At 59.0% G+C, this 23,813-nt stretch overlaps 2 long non-coding RNA genes across 3 annotated transcripts; one reads left to right on the forward strand and one right to left on the reverse strand.

Moving 5' to 3' along the window:
• Window positions 1-287: 287 nt before the first annotated feature.
• On the forward strand, window positions 288-6,911 carry LOC128829652 (uncharacterized). Its single transcript, XR_008443370.1, has 3 exons — window positions 288-376; window positions 5,371-5,565; window positions 6,833-6,911. It is a non-coding gene; the product is annotated as an uncharacterized LOC128829652 (long non-coding RNA).
• LOC128829651 (uncharacterized) lies at window positions 1,655-4,046 on the reverse strand. Of its 2 annotated transcripts, none has more exons than XR_008443369.1 (3): window positions 3,970-4,046; window positions 3,016-3,191; window positions 1,655-1,736 (listed from the first exon to the last, which is right to left on the reverse strand). It is a non-coding gene; the product is annotated as an uncharacterized LOC128829651 (long non-coding RNA). The 2 variants fall into 2 exon arrangements; XR_008443368.1 differs by lacking the exon at window positions 3,970-4,046 and adding an exon at window positions 3,766-3,853.
• Window positions 6,912-23,813: the final 16,902 nt, after the last annotated feature.

Consider the following 23,813-nt stretch of genomic DNA (forward strand, 5'->3'; position numbering starts at 1 on the left):
GTAAACCCACAAAAGATTAAGCCCTGAGCCCACAGGGAAAGGGGGTTTGCCCGAAGCCCACGGGGGAGTAAAGCCTGGAGCCTCAGAGGGGTAAAGTTCAGTGCCTTTTGCCTGGAGCCCGAGGGACTGGGAAAAGGTGAGGTGTCCCAGAGTGTCTGCGACAGAGAGTTTTGTGCGGGTAACACCCGCTGCCCTGTTTATCTGCAGAGCCAGACCCTCCCTTGCGGACCCTGCTGCCCAAGACCGCGCCTGTGGATGGGCCCAGGTGCCAGCCTGCAAGGAGCGTGCGCACCTGATCTGGGTGCAAGCGGTTACCTGCCACGTGGAGGACGATGTCCATGATGCTGTCAGCCTGGCTGTCCATGATGAAGCACCGGTACGTGCCGCTGTCCGAGGGCCGCACACCGGTCAGGCTCAGGGCCACCACCCCCTGGAGGATCCCCTGTAGGAGGAGCTGCGTCCGGCCCCTGAACTCCTCGGCCTGGTCTCCCAGCTGGTCGGCCCCCGTGTGGTAGCTGTGCACTACGGAGCCCCCCGCCGGCTCCCGCAGGAGGTGCCAGTGCACGCGCAGGTGACGCAGGTCGGCTTTTGGGGGCGCTCGGGCCCTGCACACCAGCGTGATGTCCTGGCCGGCCCGGGCCCAGAGCTGGGGGCCGTCACTCGCCTGAGGGGCCGTGTCTGAGAGAAGGGACACACACGGGAACCCGTGGGAATGAGCCCACCACACTCAGATTGGGCCCAGGACGGCTCCTGACTTCGGAGAGCCTCACTGCAGCCACCAGGGCCGTCTCTGACTCCTGGTGTCTGTGGGTCCCTGGTGTCGGGGGTCGCCGTGTTAGTCTGTATCTACAAAACAACAAGGATCTGGTGGCACCTTAAAGACGAACAGATTTATTTGGGCATAAGTTTTCGTGGGTAAAAACCTCTGGGAGACCAGAATTGCTCACAAACAGTGCTCCAGCTGAGATCGTTCCACCAGCTCCACCAGCATATCCTAACACTTCCTGGGCCTGTCTCCGCTGGAAACACCTCACCTGATCCTCCCCAGGCCCGTGTTAGCCTTTTTCACGGCTGCATCACATTGACGGCTCCTAGTCATCCTCCTGTGATCAACAAACACGCCCAGGTCTTTCTCCTCCTCCTGTCACTTCCAACTGATCCGTCCCTAGTTTATAGCACAAATTCTTGTTGTTAGTCCCTAAATGCAGGACCCTGCACTTTGCACTATTACATTTCATCCCATTTCTATTACTCCAGTTTACAAGGTCATCCACAAAAGCTTATGCCCAAATAAATCTGTTAGTCTTTAAAGTGCCACCGGACTCCTCATTGTTTTTTTGTATACAGACTAACACGGCTACTCCCAATACTTAAGGTCGTCCAGATTTTCTTGTAGGATATTCCAGTCATTCTCTGTATTGGCAACACCTCCCAACTTTGTGTCACCTGCAGATTTTATTAGCACACGCCCACTTTTTGTGCCAAGGTCAGTAACGAAACATTAAATAAGGTTGGTCCCAAGACCAATCCCTGAGGAGCTCCGCTAGTGACCTCCCTCCAGCCTGACAGGTCACCTTCCAGTGTGACCCATCGTAGTCTCTCCTTCAACCAGTTCCTTACCCACCTTCCAGTTCTCCTATTAATCCCCCTCTTCTTCAATGTAACAAATAGTTTCCCATGTGGAACTGGATCCAAACCCTTCCGGACATCCGGGTAGCTTGGATCCACTGCACGTCCTGTGTGAGATTAAAGTATCAGGGGGTAGCCGTGTTAGTCTGTATCTACAAAAACAACAAAGAGTCTGGTGGCACCTTAAAGACTAACAGATTTATTTGGGCATAAGCTTTCGTGAGTAAAAACCTCACTTCTTCGGATGCATCATGAAAGTTTATGCCCAAATAAATCTGTTAGTCTTTAAGGTGCCACCAGACTCTTTGTTGTTTTTGTGTGAGATTAGTAACTGTTAACACCTCTTGAACCCAACAATTGAAACAATTGTAGAAAAATCTTCAGTTACTTTCTATCATTTCGGTGACTCACTTTTTGCGGTTCCCCAAGCTTGGAACAGATCCTTTAACTTTAGGAAACATCCTAAGAGCCCTTTCTTCTCTTAATCACCCTGTTTATAAACACAATTCGGACCTGCCTCGGGGCCAACCAAGGAAGGTTTTTAAAGGCTTTTAAAGTTCCCCCTAGATCTGTGTGTGTGCGCGCAGCAGAGATGGAGTGAGGATGAAAAGCAAAAAACAAAAAGCGGAAGAACCCCCCAAACCCAGAACCTGTCACCCGCTACTTATAACATGTGATGAACAAATAATTATTGTAAGTGGAGCTGACGATTAAAAGCTGCACAAAGCGTGCTAGCAGTCTGCGTAACGCCACTCGGTAACTCAGAACCCAGCCCAAAAAGCCAGCCGCGTCTGGGCCCGGAATTGAGCAAGGAACTCTGCCTGGCGGGCGGCTTCCCGGCTCCGGCTGTCACATGCTGAGCGGTAGCTCTGGTGCTTTCTCTCACCGACACGCTCTGTTCCTGCTATTACCTACTCCAGGTTAGTCACTCCACTAAAAACATATTGACCTCATTGTAACGTCCGCGATTAAGGGTTTTCTCTGGTATTAAGAACAGGAATTGATTTTTCTAATTATTTTGGCATTTCTGTTTACCGATCACAATCATGCACGTGACTCACTAACACCTGACTCCATTACTGCTATTGGTATGAGACACGGCACCGCAGTCACTTTTGCACAAATTTTGTTATTTTACAGATATAAGTAAAAATACAATTTGAAAATAAGCGCCCATCATCTGCGCAGTGTCTAACGTTCTGTGTTTAGCTGCTGTTAAGCACTTGTCGATATTACAGAGTAGCTTTATTTCTTTCTTTCATGAAACTGGCACTGCTAAGGGGAGGCAATACCAAGAAGTAACAACAACAACAACAATAATAATAATAACACAATCCCCCGAATTAGTTACAAACTGTAATAATACATTTTTAAAAAATCCCTGACCTATTCTTGTGTGTGTGCCCCGTTAGTCCTGGATTGCAGGGGATGAATAAACACCAGTTTGCTTTGCAAAGGCCGCCCGGAGCCCTGTGCCGTTGACAATCCGGGCTGGCTGCATCATTCCCAAAGGCGTGAAGTCTCTGCCGGGGTCTAAATCCATCTGGACTCGCTGGAGATCCCTGGAGGGAACAAGGGGGCGCTGTCACCTCATTGTTTACCCCTCTCCGTTCTGAAAACTGACCATTTATTCCTACCCTTTTGTGGAAGAAACGAACTCCACTCTCAGGTTGGAAGCAACAAAGTCGGAGACAGCTTCATTGAGGACATGCAATTGCAAGGGAAGGACACAGCTGACAGAGAGCATCTCTGCCTCGGTTTCTTCAAAGTACAAGCAATATCACACAAGCGTTTATACAGTTTAGTGGCCTGCATTAATCACAAACATCTGCAGTTTGTTTATGTTCTGTCCTGCCCATTCCTGTATTTTCTCACTTCTGTTCTCAAAACATTGCTATCTCAAGGCTGGGTCACGCTGACTCTACTCTGCTGTCTTCCCACCCGCTTCTGACGTGAGCCCTGCTTCTACAGATCACGCGATATTAGGCTAAGACTTAGCACGACACTTGCTCTGTTTCTTACAACAGAGAGGCCTATATTTAAATCCTTTAACCTTGTTGCCACACTTTGTTTCCTGTCTTTTAACCAGTTACTGATCCATGAGAGAACCTTCCCTCTTAGCCCTTGTCAGCTTACTTGGTTTAAGAGCCTTTGGTGAGGGATCTTGTCAAAGGCTTTCTGAAAGTCCAAGCACACTCTGACCACTGGATCCCCCATGTCCATGTGCTTGTCGACCCCCTCAAAGAATTCTAGTAGATGGCTGAGGCATGATTTCCCTTTACTAAAACCACGTTGGCTCATAGTTTCAACCGGTTTGCCCGGTACTGAAGTCAGACTTACCGGCCGGTGATTGCCGGGGTCTCCTCTGGAGCCTTTTTTAAAAATCGGATTCACATGAGCTATCCCCCAAGGGTCTGGGACAGAAGCTGATCTAAGCGATAAGTAACAAACCACAGTTAGTAGTTCTGCAATTTCATATTTCACTTCCTTCAGGACTCTTGGGCGAGCCGATCCGGTGACTCACTGCGTGAGCCTGGTAAGTGTCGGCCCCCCCGCCCTCTCCCCCCAGGGTGGCTTGCAGGAGCGGAGTCAGAGTCAGGAGCATTGCTGGGAATCACCCCCCAGGGCAGGTGCTGAGATAGCCAGTCACTGTGTCTTTGCGGGTGGGGAGCAGCTCTCCCTACCGCACACAGGCCCAGAGCCCCTCAGGCCAGCCGGGCCCTGGGGCCCATCCAGCCGGCCCTCCGCACAGCTCCAGCCAGACCATCTCCCCAGTGATCTCTGCAGCCACGTCTGGCCAAGCTGGGGCTCCAGGGCGACGCACTCTGTGGCCGCACACCCCCAAGCTGGGCCCTCTGGCTCCCCCATGCGTCCGTCCCCACAGGGCTCCCCAGCGAGTCCAGATGGATTTAGACCCCGCCAGAGACTTTACCCCTTTGGGAACGATGCAGCCAGCAGGAATTGTCAGCAACACAAGGTGGCATTTATTCGCCATCACCTGCAATCCAGGGCTAATGGGGTCTTCGCCCATGGGGGCCACATCCCTGCCTCTCTGGCCCCCCAGCCTGCGTGCCCAGTCTGGTCCCCTGGCTGCCCCCCTGCTTCCTGTAGAAGTTTGTGTGTCCGTGGCCGGTCGCGGGTCCCCGTGGTCTCTCCAGGCAGCCCCATGCACACGCTGATCATCCGTTCAGACCAACCCAGCCAGCGCTGCTGCCGATGTGACGCGTGTGGGTCCCACGCCCGCGGAGCCATGGCGGCCCTCGCTCCCAGGCTGTCTGGGGCGTTCTCAGGCAGGCTCCCCAGGTGGGATACGCTTCACCTCAGGCCTATTGCTTTTCCTAATGGCCCATTGCCCTGAACAGGCCGGTCCCAGCCAGCTGTCTGGGCTGGAAGCCGTCTGCCCCGTGCGCGGTCCCCAGGTGGAACCACGTTTGAGATACAGAGACAGTCCGTTTTCAGAGCTTCAGACACAAAACTGATTTGCTGAATATAATTATCCTAGAGACGACTAACGGCCCGTCAGCAAAGACAATGGACCGTGGCAGATCTTCACCGGTGGATAATGGTGGCTATGACTCTGCAGGGCGTGGGACAGGCCACGTGACACCAAACTCCATTTTGGGACCTGTTGTTTTCCTCAAACGGGGCTGAGAACTTAGCTTAAAACAAGCTCGTTCTCGCCAAGGGAAAGGCTCTAAAGGATGGGAGAGACGTCACTTCTGGGCCTCTCGCCCCATACAGGAGAACACCTGGAAACAGTGGAGGAACAGGTCTGTCGTCCAGCAAACGCACCTGACAGAGACCGGCCCGTGTGCAAACAAAGCGTCGCCGATTCCCTGCGGGGCGGGGCCCGATGTGGTTTAAAGCCGGGCGCTGGGAGCAGCGATGCGGAGCAGGGAATGGTCACGGCGCTAACACGGCTCCTCCCGCGGCTGGGTGAGTCCAGGCAGGGGGCGGGGGTCAGAGTTGGGGCTGCCAAGGGTCTCTGGGGTGGTGGGAGAGCTGGGTGTTTGTGGGGGGATTGGGTCCTGGGCAGAGACTGGAGTTTCACAGACGCTGAGGCCAGCAGGGCCCGTGGTGCCCATCCCGTCTGAGCTCCTGTGTGACCCAGGCCAGAGACTCTCCCTGGCGATTCCTGCCCCGGCCCCATCGCTCCCGGCTGGGCTCGAGCGGTGAGTTTTGAGCCTGTGAAGGAGGGAGAATCTGCCCCAGCCCCAGTGAGCACCAGCACCTGCCTATTCCCTTCCCCGCCGAATCTTTGTGCCTTATTTCTCACGTGAATGCGTCTGGCACCGGTCCCAGCCGGCGCGACCCCCCTCAGAGCTCGCTGGCAAGGGCAAAAAGCCTCCTTGGCTTCGACCTTCCTGGATCTGACCTCGGAGCAGCCAGTATCCCTGTTCCCACCCACACTTCCCCTTGGGGGAGCAGCCAGGGGGCCTGCCCCCCAACTCCACACTCAGACGTGCCTCTCAGCCAGCCAGGTAAAGCAGAAGGTTTGTTGGGTAGCACAGAGCTTGTTAGCACAGAAATCAGTGACTTTCAGCCAAGTCCATCTTGGGGGAACCCCGGGCCAGACAGCCTGGACTCCCCCCTCCGAGTCCCCCACAGCAGACTGCCCTGGACCCCCCTGCCTGGCCTCTGACCCACCCGTGTGGCGTTTGTCCTGCTTCCCGGGCAAAGCGTCACCGGTAGCACCCCCCTCCTGGCTCTTAGGTTACAAAGGGCATCGGCCATCGCCTACGTGCAGACAGCCCAGCAGCCTCATTTCCAGCAAAACTCACACCCCCAGTTCCCGCCACCGAGGCACTGGAGCAGCACCCAGGGAAACCGAGGCACACACAGTATTAGTACAGGACAGTAAGACTCACCTGCAACACAACAAGGTGAATAAAACCTCACTTGGTCACACCTAGGAAATAAACAAAACACACAATCTAAGCTGACAATAGTAATGAAATTGGAGCTGTAGCAAACTCCCCCGAACGTTGTTTCAGGCAGGCTGCCGAGACTCTTGAAGGCCAGATGCACTTCCTGGCAGCTTAAAACTCCAGGTCTCACTTTCCCAGGCTAGGAATCTTTCTAGCCTGGGTTCAACCCTTGTCCCCACTTCAGTCCGTGTTTCTCGGGTGTTTCCAAGCACCGGCCTTGGGCAGGGAGTCAGAGAAAGAGAAGAACCCCAATGAGGTCGCTCCCTGCCTTACAGGGTTTGTTTTCAAGCGGGGTTCGCACGTCTGTCAGGGGGCGAGCCCTGGTATCCTCGATGGATTCCTGTGCCAGGTGACACCCCTCGTGGGGTATCGTGTACAAATCACAGCAGAGGTTGGTGTAATGTCACCCCTGGTCGTGTCATTTCTCACCCTCCCTCCCGGCTCCACATCCGAGCTCCCTCAGCGTCGGGCTGCCAGGCGGGTTTTCCGGCCCTCACCTCCTTCCCGTGGCCCTTCCCTGAGCCCCGTCCAGTCTGTTGCCCTCTCTTGAGCCGGGCAGACACTGGAGTCGGAGGCAGGCTCCAGCGCTGGGCTCCTGGGGCGTCTCTGCGCTGCGGTGCCCCCCGCGGCCGGCCTGGCTGACTCGGGCTCGCCGGGGTACAAGTGCAGCGCAGATATTCAGGTGGGGCTGGAGGGTCCCAGAGCTCAGGCTCCAGCCCCAGCCGAATGGCTACACTGCCGGGTTCCAGCCCTGCCTCCCCCCGGGCCGTGATGGACCCACAGACGCTGCTCATCGACCCCCACCCAGCTCCATGCTCCCTGCTTACCCCAGCAGGGCTTGTCCTTGCTCACTGAGTCACCGCGGGGCACGGGGAGCTCACGCTCAGGGGCCGGCAGGGCTACGCCTGGCTGGGAGGGGACGTGTCTCTCCCGTGCAGGTCACCGGCTGGACGCAGGCCGTGGGGCCCTGGGGCTAAGCTCGGCGTGGCCAAAGGAGCCGGAGGATGGTGCCAGAAATGGAGCTGTCGTGTGAACAGCTGGAGAGGAAAATCCTGGAGATCTTCTGGAGCCGTGCGAAGTATTTCTACATTGGCTACACTGAAACGGTGTCCCCCTATCTCCGAAGCACGGGGCCCAAGGCAGTGGACTGGCCTCAGAGGAAGGCGTCCTTCATCAAAGACGCCGTCTACTACGGCTGGGTGAGAAGCCGAGACCTGGCGAGGTTCAGCGAGCGGTGCCTGATCGACCAGTACGGGGCCTCCCCCAAGTGCCTGAACGGGAGCCACCGCGGGGAGCACCGGCCGGGGGTGGGTACGTGGTGGTGTACACGGAGAACGGGGCGGCCACATGGGGGGCTGGGGCAGTGCCAGGGGGCCAGGAGCCATGGGGGATTGATCCGCTGATGGGCTTTACGGGTGAGCGCCGGGGTCGAAAGGCAAGAAGCAGGGCAGGTCTGGGCTCCAGGGCTGCGAGAGGGAGCTTGGGGCAATGGGGTTGGGGAAACAGTGCGGGATGGGGGAGTGGGTGGGGGGCCCAGGGAGGCAGCAGCAGCTTGGGGGGATGGGTGGGTGGGAGTTTGGCATGGGGGGCTGGGTGGGGGGCTCAGGGCAGCAGCGGGAGTTTGGCACAGGGGGCTGGGTGGGGGGCCCAGAGAGGCAGCGGGAGTCTGGCACGGGGGGCTGGGTGGGGGTCCCAGAGAGGCAGCGGGAGTTTGGCATGGAGGGGTGGGTGGGGGGCCAGGGGAGGAAATGGGGGCCTGTGGTGATGGGGGTGGGGAGCCCAGGGATGCAGCAGCACCCTGGGGGCCCGGGGAGGCAGTGAGGGCCCAGGCACCACTTGCCCTGAGGCCGCCCGGCCGCTGGCAACGAGCAGGGCCACAGCGGCAAAGCACCAGGCTGGGAGATCCGAGCTGGAGGATCTGCCAGGAGCCGGCACTGGGGAAAGGCCCCCGTCCCCATCGGTCTCGCTGCTGCCCTCCTCCCGTCCCCCCAGCAGCCAGACCAGCCTTTCACCGTAGAATCCCAGAGGGGAAAGCCTGGAAGGGCGCGACCCGCTGGACCCCAGGTAACACCCTCCAGCCCACAGTCCCCAATGCTGTAGGGGTATGACGTGTTTTGTACAAACAATGCCGTGTGAGGTCTCATTTGAAAAGTCATAATTTGCTGAACCTCCTTGTCCGGCTAAAATGTATGTAGAGTCGTCGCACGTGGAGGTGCAAGGTTCTGCTATGTGTTTGTTACTGAAACACGCTGTCGTTCTGGGGGACGCCCACCGACCCGCCCTTCAGAGACACTAGGAATGAGCACAGGGGTTGACACACTGTTAACTGCTTCATCGGAGAGGTGTAGACGAGAAATTTACCAGTCACCTGAAGGACACGTGGCAGCTCACGCAGGCCAGGGATGCCTGAGCCCGTGACCCGGCACAGTGTGAAAAGCGGGCAAAGGCGTCTGGTCCCCTCTCCACCCCTATCCCTGCCTGGCAGCATGAACATGGGAAAGACAAAGCTCCATGGCTGACCTGGGGACTGGCCCCCGCTGAATGGAGACAGCCTGGGACGTGTACGGCAGCGTCTGGGGGCCCATCCATTCGGCCTGTGGAACCATCAGCCTTATAAAGTTCAGGAATTCAATTGCGGCTTTACCCTTTCCTTCTCTTTTGTAACCCGCTCTGACTGCTGGGCTGGGTCACTTACAATCATTTCAGATCGGTCTGTCTCTAGGTAATCACCTCGTTTGAATATTTTCTCTCTGACGGGCGCGTCTGGGGAATCTCGACTCAGGTTAACCACGGCTGGTGCCGTCCGTTACCCTTCGATGGGACGATGAACTAATCAACGAGCGTACACTGACCCAGGGGGGTCCGGACCTGTGCAAGATGCACATTCCCGGGGGCAAGGCTGGGGCTGGGGGCTGTGCGGGCGTCTCCCTCTACACGGTGCTGGAGGGGCCGGCAGAGCCTGTGTATCTGTGCTGGCTGGGCCGTCACAGGCTAATGGCTGGGGAGAGCAAGGCCCGGAAGAGGCTGCCGGTCACTGGCAGAGCCATGGGAGAGGTGCTCTGGGCTGGAGAGTTAAGGGGACACTGCTCTTTGAAAGTCCAGCTCGCACCCTGGTGTCACAAAGGGACCTCGCGAGGTGGCTAGTCCCGTCCCTGCACTCGTGGCAGGACTGAGTATTAGAGTCACAGAATCACAGAGTATCCGGGTTGGAAGGGACCACAGGAGGTATCTAGTCCAACCCCCTGCTCAAAGCAGGACCAATCCCCAACTAAATCAAATTATCTAGAGCATCCCTGACAGGGGTTTGTCCAACGTGCTCTTAAACATCCCCAATGACGGAGATTCCACAACCTCCCTGGGCAATTTATTCCAGTGTTTAACCACCCTGACAGGAAGTTTTTCCTAATGTCCAACCTAAACTGCCCTTGCTGCAATTTAAGCCCATTGCTTCTTGTCCTGTCCTCAGAGGTTAAGAAGAGAAATTTTTCTCCCTCCTCCTTGTAACAACCTTTTACGTACTTGAAAACTGTTACATGTCCCCCCATCAGTCTTCTCTTCTCCAGACTAAACACACCCAATGTTTTCAATCTTCCCTCATAGCTCATGTTTTCTAGACCTTTCATCATTTTTGTTGCTGTTCTCTGGACTCTCTCCAATTTGTCCACATCCTTCCTGAATGTGACGCCCAGAACTGGCCACAATACTCCAGTTGAGGCCTAATCAGTAGAGTGGAAGAATTACTTCTCGTGTCTTGCTTACAACACCCCTGCTAATACATCCCAGAAGGATGTTTGCTTTTGTTGCAACAGCGTTACACTGTTGACTCATATTTAGCTTGTGATCCACTCTGACCCCCAGATCCCTTTCTGCCGTACTCCTTCCTCGGCAGTCATTGCCCATTGTGTATGTGTGCAACTGATTGGTCCTTCCTAAGTGGAGCACTTTGCATTTGTCCTTATTGAATTTCATCCTATTGACTTCAGATGATTTCTCCAGTTTGTCCAGATCATTTTGAATTTTAATCCTGTCCTCCAAAGCACTTTCATCCTCTCCCAGCTTCGTATCATCTGCAAAATGTATCAGTGTCCTCCCTGTGCTATTATCTAAATCATTGATGGGATATTGAGGGGACAGAGGCCCCCATCTGTCAGCATCCCAGGACGTGAGCTGCCTGCCGGTGGCCCGTATCTGAGACCTTACAAGGGGACTGTCGAGATGACCTGGCCTCTGACATGTCAAGTCTCACCCATTGGGCGTGGGACTCACACGCTGGCCAGCTCCCTCACGCACACACCTATCCTTAGCTCCCTCCTTTGAGTAAAAATATGTCAGCAGGACCGGAATGAGCTCCCCCCTGACAGACAGCTGGGCGGGGGAAAGACTGCCGGAGCAAACTAGATTTACATGAACACACCTGCTCTGCCTAGGTACCCAGCAGACAGAGCTGCGTTGCTCCGAGTGATCAGCTTTGGCTGGTGTTGGGTTACACGTCACTTTAGTGCTGAACGCAGGGGAGTGAAATGTTATCAGTGTTGTTGTCTTTATTGTATGAATAAAGAGGAGCAGAACTGTGCTTAACCTGTCCCCAGTGGAGGGGGGGTCACCCTCAGCTGAAAGGACCTTGCTGAGCCAGGGACTCAAATGCCAGAGCCCTGCCTGGTTTAGCTTGTTCCTCCCGTTGTTCAAGAGAGAGATAAACAGCTTTTGTTATGTGAAGTGCTCGTGAGAGCTGACACTCACCGAGAGCTGGGGGTGACCTCAAGAGACTGACCTGCCGAGGTCACCACAGAGGCAAGTGGCAGCAGAAGGTGAGCAAAGTATGGCCGGCAAAAGCAGCTGGTGGAGCGGTGAGGCGGCTACCGGAGAGGAGCCGTGGCTGGTGGGGCGGCTAGCGGAGAGGAGCGTGGCTAGTGAGGCGGCTACCGGAGAGGCACCGTGGCTGGCGGGGCAGCTAGCGGAGAGGAGCGTGGCTGGCGGGGCGGCTAGCGGAGAGGAGCGTGGCTGGTGGGGCGGCTAGCGGAGAGGAGCGTGGCTGGCGGGGCGGCTAGCGGAGAGGCACCGTGGCTGGTGGGGCGGCTAGCGGAGAGGCACTGTGGCTGGTGGGGCGGCTAGTGGAGAGGAGCCGTGGCTGGCGGGGCGGCTAGCGGAGAGGCACCGTGGCTGGCGGGGCGGCTAGCGGAGAGGCACTGTGGCTAGTGGGGCGGCTAGTGGAGAGGAGCCGTGGCTGGCGGGGCGGCCAGCGGAGAGGCATTGTGGCTGGCGGGGCGGCTAGCAGAGAGGAGCCGTGGCTGGCGGGGCGGCTAGCAGAGAGGAGCCGTGGCTGGCGGGGCGGCTAGCAGAGAGGAGCCGTGGCTCGCGGGGCGGCTAGCAGAGAGGAGCCGTGGCTGGCGGGGCGGCTAGTAGAGAGGAGCCGTGGCTCGCGGGGCAGCTAGCAGAGAGGAGCCGTGGCTGGCGGGGCGGCTAGCAGAGAGGAGCCGTGGCTGGCGGGGCGGCTAGCAGAGAGGAGCCGTGGCTGGCGGGGCGGCTAGTAGAGAGGAGCCGTGGCTGGCGGGGCGGCTAGCAGAGAGGCACCGTGGCTGGTGGGGCGGCTAGTGGAGAGGCACCGTGGCTGGTGGGGCGGCTAGTGGAGAGGAGCCGTGGTTGGCGGGGCGGCCAGCGGAGAGGCACTGTGGCTGGCAGGGGGACCAGCCAAATCAAGTGCTCAGAGGGGGGAACAAGCCAGGTGCCTTCTCCTGGGTGGGAGGGGAGCTCACATAGACGCGGGGTCCTCACTGACCAGGGACCCCCCTGTGAGTGGAGGGAGACGGGAGGGGTACAGGAAAGGAACTGGGGGTTGTAGGTCTCAGGAACACGAGGGGGGAGCTCTGCCCCATGCACTCTGGGGCGGGCGTCCTGCTCACAGCGTTATGTGTATGAATCCTGCTTGTGGCATTTCCCCTAATTAACACCGGGCGACTTCCCTCCTCTCATGAAACGTGTCTTTTCTACAGTCAGACTCTGTGCGTGCGAGGGGGGAGTTTTGCCTCTCAGAGGCGCCCGGGGGGGGTGTAATTTCCCCAAGTTACTGGCTGGAGGCTGGAGCCGGTTCTGTGCTGTGTCGGTGCAGAGGAACCCCTAGATATTGAACCCGGCCCTGGTTGCTGCCGGCTTCACCTGGCAGAAGGTGTGACGGGATCTCCGGGGTGCAGCTGGGGACTGTGGGACCGCTGGGCCCCCGGAACTCTCCAGCCTGGGCTGTCTATCGCAATGCCCTGCTAGTGACCAGCAGCCACCCCGCCAGGCGCTGTGATCACTCAGCACAACCACACACAGTTCGATTGCATGAATGCTCCCAGAGCCGCTCATGAATCACACAGAGACAGGCACCTGCCAAATCCCCCCTCAGCTCCCAGCCTCGTACCCCAGCAATGTACCGTCCTGCGCTGCTCAAGACGAGCAATGAAGTGTATTAATTGGTGTCACGGAGTATTGGGGGACTCAGGGCCCTGCACCCCCGGCTTCCTGCGATTCACCATGACTCTCAGCCAGCCAGTAAAGCAGAAGGTTTATTTGGATGACAGGAATACAGTCCAAGACAGGTCTTGCAGGCACAGACAACAGGGACCCCCTCAGTTAGGTCCATCTTGAGGTCCCCGGGCATCCCAGCCCAGCCCCCCTTGGGAGGTCAGAGCCATCTCTGCCCCCCAGCCCTCTCTCCCTGCCTGCTTCCAGCACTCTGCCTTCAGCTACCCCTCCCACAGCCTTTGTTCAGTTTCCCGGGCTAAGGAGTCGCCTCCCCTTCAACCCCTTCCTGGGTTCTCATGTTACACACTCAGGTATGCGCCCTCGGGCAGATCCCATCCTGCAATGCAGACCATCCTAGTCACACTCCCCTGTCAGCATTCACAGACCACAGTGAGAACAGGCCCAGTTCGTCACATCTCTCCCCCCTTCGAGACCGAACTGAGCAGGGTCACTTTAGCCAGTGACCCGGGGAAGTTCGAACCTACCCCCGTTCCCATGGATGCCCCCGCATCCCTCCCATTCCTTGGTGAGAATTACACCAGGCCCCTCCAGTTTCACGCCCCCCTTAGGTCGGGGGTGCTTGATGGCACTCGCAGTTCGCATGTGGGAAGGTTTATGCGGCCTGCGCCCTTTTCCCACCCCCATACCTCTGGGGTTCCAACTGGGCTGTGGTCTTCTCCCAGCGCTCCAGTCTGGAGGTCTGTGCTTTGGGCTCTCTTGGTTCAGAGCCGCCCTTTTAACCTTGGCCACCCTCTGGAAAGGATCCTTTATGCTGGGCAAGGGTCCTAAAGCTGTTTTCCCCTTGTCCCAGGCCTTCCTCCCCCTCTGACAGGGGTCACAGGATCCGCAGTACTGTCGGACAGTAACAAAGACCCCAGGCCAGTAAAAGCTCCGTAGCAGCCTCTGCTGGGTACGCCAGGTTCCCTGGTGCCCTGAGAGGGGAATGTCATGGGCCCGGCACAGCAGCTGGCGGCGATACTTCTGGGGTACCACCAGCTGCCTCCTGATCCCCCCTGACTCCATTTTCCCTGGGGGAGCCCATTCTCGGTACAGGAACCCCTTCTCCCACAGGAACCTTTTCCGGCCACCTCGTCCCATGGTCTGTACCGCATTGAGGTCGGCCAGGTCCCTTATCTTCCGCAAGGAGGGATCTCTCTGCAACTCGGCCTGGAACTCAGCAGCTGGGACAGGGATGGCCACCTGCTCTTTCTCGCCCGCTGGGTCCGAAGCTGCAGCCTCCCTGAGCCGCGTCCCTGGGCGTTCCCTCCCCACCAGCTTAGGGTCCCGTGCCTCAGGCAAAGCACCCCCCCCAAGGCCAGGGGGCAGTGCCCCTTGCCGGCTCTGACCGCGGGTCACAACTAAGGCGGTCTGGGGGCTGCTTGGCCAGTCCTCTAGGTCCCCCCCCATCAACACCTCGGTGGGCAAATGGTGGTGCACTCCCACGTCCTTGGGGCCCTCTTTGGCCCCCCATTTCAGGTGTACCCTCGCTACGGGAACCTTGAATGGGGTCCCGCCCACCCCGGTCAGGGTCAGGAAGGTGTTGGGCACCACCCGATCTGGGGCCACCACCTCGGGCCGGGCCAGTGTCACCTCTGCGCCCGTGTCCCAGTAACCATAAACTTTCTTCCCCTCCACCTCCAGGGGAACAAGGCACTCGCTCCGCAGGGACAGCCCCGCGCCAACCCTGTAAACGGAGAACTTTGAATCCGGAGCATCTGGCCCCCCAGAGAAGCTAGCCTGGGGCTCTCCTCCCTCCTTAGCAGGTGGTACTCTGCCAGCCCCCCTTCCCTGGGAATGCTGCCTCTCGCCGGGCTGGGTCTCTACCCAGTCAACCCTCTGTGGGTTCGGCCTGCTCAGTCTGTCCCTGAGCCTGGGGCACTGGGCCCGTATGTGGCCCTTTTGGCCACAGTGGTAGCAGCCCATGTCCCATGGGTCCCCTTGAGTGGGTCGGATGGTCCTGATGCCGGATGTTCCCCTCTGATGGGGTTTTTCTGTATTTTCCCACGGGGAGGTCCCATGGTGACTCTCTCTCTGCGTTGTGGTGGGATTGCTCCTTTGGGACTCCTCCCTTTTATCTCCTGACCGGCTCTTTACGAACTCATCGGCCAGCCGGCCTGCCTGTCGCGGGTTCTCTGGCTTTCTGTCCACCAACCACAGCCTCAGGTCGGATGGGCACCGCTCATACAGTTGCTCCAGTACCAGCAGTTTGACCAGGTCCTCCTTCGTCTGGGCCCCATCAGCCCACTTGCTGGCGTATCCTTCCATGCGGGCGGCTAGTTGCAGATATGAGATCTCAGGGGTTTTATCCTGATTCCGGAACCTTTCCCGGTACATCTCAGGAGTCAGCCCAAACTCCCGTAGCAGGGCCTTTTTGAATAGCTCGTAGTCCCCTTTCTCTGCCTCTTCCAGTTGGCGGTACAATGCCACGGCTTTGGGGTCCAGTAAGGGGGTAAGGACCCGGAGTCTGTCCGTGGGATCAACCTGGTGCAGCTCGCAGGCCGTCTCAAAGGCCTCCAGGAAGTCATCCATGTCCTCCCCCTCCTTGTTTGGGGCCATGATGCACTTATCAAAGCTCCGTGCAGTCCTGGGTCCCCCCTCACTCACCGCAGCCGGGGGTTCGCTGCCCCTCAGTCTCGCCAGTTCCAGTTCACGCTGATGCTGTCTCTCATTCTCCTGTCTCTGTCTCTCTTTCTCCTCCCGTTCATGCTGTCTCTGTCTCTCTTCACGCTGATGCTGTCTCTCTTTCTCCTCCCGTTCATGCTGACGCTGTCTCTCTTCATGCTGTCTCTGTTGTTCACGATCCTCCAGCTCCCTCAGTTTTAGCTCTTTCTCCCATTCCAGCCAATTCCGCTCCCCGGATGCCGAACGCCGCCGGGAGGATCCTCTGCTGGCCGGCGAGCTTCGCCGGGGGGACCCCCTGCTGGCCGGGGGGGTCACGGCGCCCTCGGTATTTGCTGGGCTCCTCCCCACCCTTCCCCTAGGCATAGGAAGGAGGGGTCTCGGGAAGCCCTCAGCAGCCGGCTGACCACTCCCAGCTGGGACAGACACTGGTGCCTGCGCTGCATTTGCCAGGCTGCTTCCCTGAGACACAGGGATCAGTTCATTCGCGCGATCTTCCGCCTCCAGCTGGGCAATGAGCTGTTCTTTGGTGAGCCTCCCAATGCGCAGCCGCCTCTGCTTGCACAGCTCCACCAGGTCGCTCTTAAGCCGCTTGGCATACATCTTCCTGCTGGCCACTCACCGGCCTGTGTGCTCACAGCTCCCCACAGTTCCCAGGGGGCCCCCTAGTGTGCCAGCCCTTCTCGAGGTCACCGCCTCTCTGCCAGGGTCGAGCTGCAGACTCCTCCGCCCCTGGGACCACTCGCTGCGATCCCCCCGGGGGACCCTGTTACTGCAAAAGTCCTTCTCGCTGGTCACACACTCCCAGGGGTAATAACCGTCTCTCTCTCACTCTTCAGCACGCCTGGTCCCCGTCAATCCCCCTTCGTTTTACTGCTCCCCAGTCACTTACTGCTGGAAGCGCCGTCCACGGGGTGCAGTAGATCCCACTGCTGCCACCAGTTGTCACGGAGTATTGGGGGACTCAGGGCCCTGCACCCCCGGCTTCCTGCGATTCACCATGACTCTCAGCCAGCCAGTAAAGCAGAAGGTTTATTTGGATGACAGGAATACAGTCCAAGACAGGTCTTGCAGGCACAGACAACAGGGACCCCCTCAGTTAGGTCCATCTTGGGGTCCCCGGGCATCCCAGCCCAGCCCCCCTTGGGAGGTCAGAGCCATCTCTGCCCCCCAGCCCTCTCTCCCTGCCTGCTTCCAGCACTCTGCCTTCAGCGACCCCTCCCACAGCCTTTGTTCAGTTTCCCGGGCTAAGGAGTCGCCTCCCCTTCAACCCCTTCCTGGGTTCTCATGTTACACACTCAGGTATGCGCCCTCGGGCAGATCCCATCCTGCAATGCAGACCATCCTAGTCACACTCCCCTGTCAGCATTCACAGACCACAGTGAGAACAGGCCCAGTTCGTCACAATTGGTTCCCCACTTCATCAGTGGAAAGTGGACATAGACCAGCCTTTGTAACCTGAGCAGATTCACCAAACCCTTCACACAAACTCACTGGGAAAGAGAAACAGGAAAAGAAGTTTATTGACCACCAAAGATATTAGGAAACACTATTTCCCTAGGAGGGTGGTGAAGCACTGGAATGCGTTACCTAGGGAGGTGGTGGAGTCTCCTTCCTTGGAGGTTTTTAAGGCCCGGCTTGACAAAGCCCTGGCTGGGATGATTTAGTTGGGGTTGGTCCTGCTTTGAGCAGGGGGTTGGACTAGAACCTCCTGAGGTCCCTTCCACCCCTGATATTCTATGAGTCTATGAAAGGCAAGAAGTCAGAGTTCGTTACCAAAAGAAAGAAAACATAAGCCTGCAGTCTAACCTCTCAACCCTACTAGGCTGGGCAACATCTAGACTAAGTCGCTTTTCTCCCCCCACTGGATATTGCAGTTCCTAGTACACAGATTTCACCCTTGAAACCTGGGCCAGTCTCCTCAGCTGGAGTCTTTTGCGCACCCTTGTTGCTTGCAGCGTAGGTGGGGGGAGGAGAAAGGCCCAGCGTGGGGCCCCTGTGTCTGTTTCATACCCTCAGTCCATGTGCTTGGGACACACAAGGCCAGGCCTGTCTGGGGGCGTTGCTGAGTCCCCAGGCCAGGCTGAGCAATTCCCCTGGTGTGGCCTCGTGCAGGTGAGTCATTGCATTGTAGCTCCCTTGCTAGACAATGGCTGGTGATGGGCTGTTTCACACCCCGCCCGGGTGTTAGTTACTTTCCTTGCTGTTGCCTCTGGGGAGCCAATATCTGGCTGATTCCCCAACTCACAGCACGGTTCAGTGACAACCACACAACACACGCTCAGAGCTTGCACTAATGACACGTATTTAGCTAGAACAGGGACTTTCAGCGGATACCTCACACGCCCTGCTGGCTATGCAAGATCACAATTATACACCGATGAGGAATGTGGGGGCTATAGGGCGCCCCCCAAGGTACAGAATGTCACACCCCCATTCTGCCGGGTGCCCGGGGCTGTCACTACCTGGCGGGGTGGATGTGGTGCTGGCCCCTGGCCAGGCCGATCCGGCTGCACGTGGGGCTCAGAGCTCTGCCCTTCGGCTCCCAGACCCCCATTCGCACTGCTCGACCCCCAGGGCTGCCGTGGCATGAAGCCAAGCGAGCGTTTCGGCTCCTGCCCCCTCGGCTGGCTGCTGCCCGGTGACACCTGCTCTCGCGGGGACCCGACCCCCGTCTCTGCCGTATCGGAGCGCGTCGGCGTCGCCTGACACTTAGTCCCATTGACCTGCCCCTCCCGGGCCCCAGTGTGTCTAGGGCCAGAGGCAGGAGTGGGGGCTGTCGTTTGGGGGTGGGGCGTCACATATATGACAACACTCTGCCATGGCCTGGACAAACCTCACGGAATTAAGCCGAGGTATTTTGGGAGCCGTTTGTACCGAAAACGTGAACGTTACCCTGCTCCTGTGGGGCTGTCCAGCGGTCACCTCGTGGGCCAGCCGGGGTGAAGGGGGTTTCCTCAGGCTCCCGGGGGGCAGGGGAAGGGAAATGACCCCGCTCGGATTTGTCCTTCTGGAGCTGTGCTCTGAGCCCAGGCCCCGTGCCCGGCTCACTCCCTTCAGGGCTCTGCCAGGAGCCAGGCTGGGCAGCCGTGCGGCTCGCCGCCCCGTCCCGGGTCTGGTTTGGTGCGAAGGGGGCGATGGACTGGGAGGCACAGGGCAGTCCCGGCTGGGCGCTGGGGCGAGCTCCGGTACGGTCACTAGCCTGCGTGTCACATCTCTGGCTGCGGGAATGTGTTTTCTCTGCACTGCTTTTACCTCTGGGATAAAGGGGCCGGCGTGGAAGGGCTGGTGGCACCTGGCCCGTGGCGGTTAGACCAGGCACCGTGACTGAGGAGAAAAGCAAACAGAGCTGGGGGTGGCCAGGCAGCCGGACTCTCCGGGGCGCTCACAGCGTAGGCAGGGCGCGGGAAATGCCCCGGGCAGGGGGGAGAGAGACATGGGCTTCCCCGGAGAGGCGCTGTCTGGGGAGCCTGAGGAGGGTGCCCGGCTGGTACAGGGGCCGGGGCCCTGAGCTGTGGCAGGGGTTGTTTCATTAATACAGGCACTAGCCAACGTCTGCAGGGAAACCTGCCGCCCCTAGGCCTGTCCCCGGCCCCGGGAACGAGTGGGGTGATGCCCACGGGGGTCGGGCCCTCCGGGAACTCAGGCATTCGGGCGTCTATCTTTCAGGGAAGAAGGAGCCCCGGGATGACGGGGTGCCAGGGATACTCGGTGCGTGTTACTAGCCGCCCCGCCTACTGCGATTCCTCCTCCCGCTCCTCCCCCCTGCAGCCCGCCTGCATCTTCCTGCACAAGGGCATCGCCAAGAAACATAGGGTGAGACACCTGGTTCTGCGAGGGGAGCGGGGATGGGGAGCCCGGACTCCTGGGTTCTCTCCTGGCTCTGGGAGGAGCGTGGGGGCTGGTGGTTAGAGCAGGAGGGGCTGGGAGCCAGGACTCCTGGGTTCTCTCCCTGGCTCTGGGAGGGGAGTGGGGTTGTCACAGAGTGTGGGGGACTCAGGGCCCTGCACCCCCGGCTTCCTGTGATTCACCATGACTCTCAGCCAGCCAGTAAAGCAGAAGGTTTATTTAGACGACAGGAACACAGTTCAAGACAGGTCTTGCAGGCACAGACAACAGGACCCCCTCAGTTAGGTCCATCTTGGGGTCCCAGGGCACCACAGCCCCCTTGGGAGGTCAGAGCCCCGTCTGCCTCCCAGCCATGTCACCAGCCAGCTCTGAAACTCTCTCTCCAGCCTTTGTTCAGTTTCCCGGGCAAAGGTGTCACCTGGCCTCTAACCCCTTCCTGGGTTCTCACGTTACATGCTCAGGTATTCTCCTTCTGTCAGTCTCCCATCCCCCAATGCAGACTATCCCAGCCACACTCCCCTGTCAGCATTCACAGACCACAGTAAGAACAGTCCCAGTTTGTCACACAGGGCACTGCAAGGAGTGGGGCAGGGGAACGGGGCAGGACCAGCGGGCGATGGAGTGAGTCTGCAGGGTGCCCTGTGGGAACGCTGCCTGCGACGGCCCCAGATGCCCACAGGGGGGCGCCCCTGCCTGGCAGAGCAGCAGCCCCTGGTGATTCAACTCAGCGTCTGGGGCCCCTCAGGCCAACGCTGCCCACAGCACTGGGGCCAGACCCGAGCTCCTGGGGGCAGGGGCCTGTCCTGTGTCTGGGCAGCGCCCGGCACCACAGGGCCCTGCTCCAGGACTGGGGCTCTCAGGTGCTCTGGGGACACAGAGAATCAATAACAACCGGGGACCAAGCGCTGAATCCGAATGAAACCAGCATCCTCCCCGTCTGCTTGTTCCCTGGCTCAGTCCCTCCTTCCCCGGACCCCCGGCCCATGGGGGGCCCCCAGTGCCCAGCGCACGGGTCCCCATGGGTCACAACCCGCGCTGGCGGCTCCTATCCCTGTGCGGAGCAGCCCCTGCAGAGACCGGCCCTGGCCAGGTGCAGAATCGGGTGCAGGCTAGAGGTGGGAACGGGGCGGCACAGAGCCCGTCTGAGCCCAGAGAGGGGCAGGCAGGGTTTGATGTCAGAGTGGCAACCTGGCCTAAGGCTGAGTGAGACTCCCCCACAGCATGCTGTGTATCAGCTTCCAGGGGCAGGAACAGAGGCAAAGACAGAAGGGACTTACCTTTCTGTCAGCGGCAGAGCTAGGATAGAACCCAGGAGTCCTGGCTCCCAGCCCCCCTGTTCTAACCCACTAGACCCCACTCCCTCCTGGAGAAGCCTCTGTAGAGCAAGAACTATAACTGGCCAAAAGATTTTAGGAAACCAGTGTCAGAGAAAAAAAATTGACCACTGGCCTGTCAATCCCACAGCACCACCTCACACACCCCACCAGCACTGCGGGCTTGTGACGAACTGGGACTGTTCTTACTGTGGTCTGTGAATGCTGACAGGGGAGTGTGGGTAGGATAGTCTGCATTGGGGGATGGGAGACTGACCGAGGGAGAATACCTGAGCATGTAACATGAGAACCCAGGAAGGGGTTAGAGGCCAGGTGACACCTTGGCCCGGGAAACTGAACAAAGGCTGTGGGAGGGGTCGCTGAAGGCAGAGTGTTGGAAGCTGGCCGGTGAGATGGCTGGGAGGCAGATGGGGCTCTGACCTCCCAAGGGGGCTGTGGGGCCCTGGGACCCCCAGATGGACCTAACTGAGGGGGGTCCTGTTGTCTGTGCCTGCAAGACCTGTCTTGGACTGTATTCCTGTCATCCAAATAAACCTTCTGCTTTACTGGCTGGCTGAGAGTCATGGTGAATCGCAGGAAGCCGGGGGTGCAGGGCCTTGTGTCCCCCCACACTCCGTGACAACTGGTGGCAGTGGTGGGATCTACTTCACCCCGTGGACGGCGCTTCCTGCAGTAAGTGACTGGGGAGCAGTAAAACGAAGGGGGATCGATGGGGACCAGGTGTGCTGAAGAGTCAGAGAGAGACAGTTCAGGGGGCGATTAACCCCTGGGAGTGTGTGACCAGCGAGAAGGACTTTTGCAGTAACAGGGTCCCCCGGGGGGATCGCAGCGAGCGGTCCCAGGGCGGAGGAGTCTGCAGCTCGACCCTGGCAGAGAGGGGGTGACCTGAAGAGGGGCTGGCACACTAGGGGTCCCCCTGGAACGGTGGAAAGCGGAGAGCACAGGCCGGCGAGTGGCCAGCAGGAGGATGGATGCTAAACGCCTTAAGAGCGACCTGGTGGAGCTGTGCAGGCAGAGGGGGCTGCGCATTGGGAGGTCCACCAAAGAACAGCTCATTGCCCAGCTGGAGGAGAGGGATCGCTTGGATGAACCGAGCCCTGTCCCTGAGGGAAGCCGCCCGGCGGATGCAGCGTGGGCCCCGGGGCCTGACATGGCTGGGAGGGGTCAGACTGCTGCCGAGGACATCCCGAGACCCTGCCGACCTATACCTAGGGGAGGGGTTGGGGGAAGCCCAGCGAATACCAAGGGCACCCTGACCCCGGCAGCCAGCAGGGGATCGTCCTGGCGGAGCTCCCCGTCCCGGGAGCGGATGCGGCTGGAATGGGAATGGGAGATGAGACGGGAAGAGCTCGAGTTAAGGCAGCAAGAACTGAAGCAGGAGCGGGAAGAGAAGGAGAAACGACGTCAGCATGAGCGGGACCAACGTCAGCATGAGCGGGAACTGGCCAGGCTGAGGAGCAGTGGGGCCCCGGCTGCGGTGAGCGAGGGGGGACCCAAGACTGCAAAGAGCTTTGATAAGTGCTTCCTGGCCCAGCATAAGGAGGGGGAGGACATGGAGACCTTCCTGACGGCCTTTGAGAATACCTGCGAGCTGCTCCAGGTTGACCCTGCAGACAGGCTCCAGTTTCTCATCCCCTCACTGGACCCCACAGCCAGGGAGTTGTACAGCCGACTGAAAGGGGTGGAGACAGGGGACTACGAACTGTTCAAAAAGGCCCTGCTCCGCGAGTTTGGGCTGACCCCTGAGATGTACCGGAAAAGTTTCCGGAGTCAGCGTAAAACCCGTGAGGTCACATACCTACAACTAGCCAACCGGGCACAGGGGTATGCCCGCAAGTGGACAGCTGGGGCCCAAACTATGGAGGACCTGCTTGACCTATTCGTACTGGAGCACGTGTATGAGCAGTGCCCATCCGACCTGAGGTGATGGTTGATGGACCAAAAGTCAGAGAACCCGCAGCACGCAGGCCAGCTGGCCGATGAGTTTGTGAAAGTCGGGCAGGGGATAACAGGGAGGAGTCCCAAAGGAACAGACCCGCCACAACGCAGAGAGAGAGTTACTGTGGGACCTCCCAGCAGGGAAATATGGAGAACGCCCACCAAAGGGGAACATCCAGCGTCAGGTCCATCCGACCCGCTCGAGGGGACCCACGGGACATGGGCTGCTATCTCTGTGGCCAAAGGGGCCACATATGGGCCCAGTGCCCCAGGCTCAGGGACAGACTGAGCAGACCGAACCCACAGAGGGTTGACTGGGTAGAGACCCAGCCCAGCGAGAGGCAGCATTCCCAGGGAAGGGGGGCTGGCAGAGTACCACCTGCTAAGGAGGAAGGAGGGCTTCAGGCCAGCTCCTCTGCGGGACTGGATGCTCCAGACTCAGGGTTTTTGGTTTATACGGTAGGCGCGGGGCTGTCCCTCCGGAGAGAGTACCTTGTTCCCCTGGAGGTGGATGGGAGGAAGGTCAATGGATACTGGGATACGGGCGCAGAGGTGACACTGGCCCGGCCCGAGGTGGTGGCCCCAGATGAGGTGGTGCCCAACCCCTACCTGACCCTGACGGGCGTGGGTAGGACCCCAGTCAAAGTGCCCATGGCGAGGGTGCACCTGAAGTGGGGGGCCAAGGAGGGCCCCAAGGACATGGGGGTACACCCGTATTTGCCCACTGAGGTGTTGATGGGGGGGGACCTGGAGGACTGGCCAAGCAACCCCCAAAGGGCACTGGTTGTGACCCGCAGTCAGAGCCGGCGAGGGGCACTGCGCCCTGGCCTTGGGGGGGGTGCCTTGCCTGAGGCGCAGGACCCTAACCTGGTGGGGAGGGAGCGCCCAGGGACACGGCTCAGGGAGGCTGCAGCTTCGGACCCAGCGGGCTAGAAAGAGCAGGTGGCCATCCCTGTCCCAGCTGCTGAGTTCCAGGCCGAGTTGCAGAGAGATCCCTCCTTGCGGAAGATAA

Source organism: Malaclemys terrapin, unplaced genomic scaffold (genome assembly GCF_027887155.1).
Source record: "Malaclemys terrapin pileata isolate rMalTer1 unplaced genomic scaffold, rMalTer1.hap1 H_1, whole genome shotgun sequence".
Classification (NCBI taxonomy): domain Eukaryota; kingdom Metazoa; phylum Chordata; order Testudines; family Emydidae; genus Malaclemys; species Malaclemys terrapin.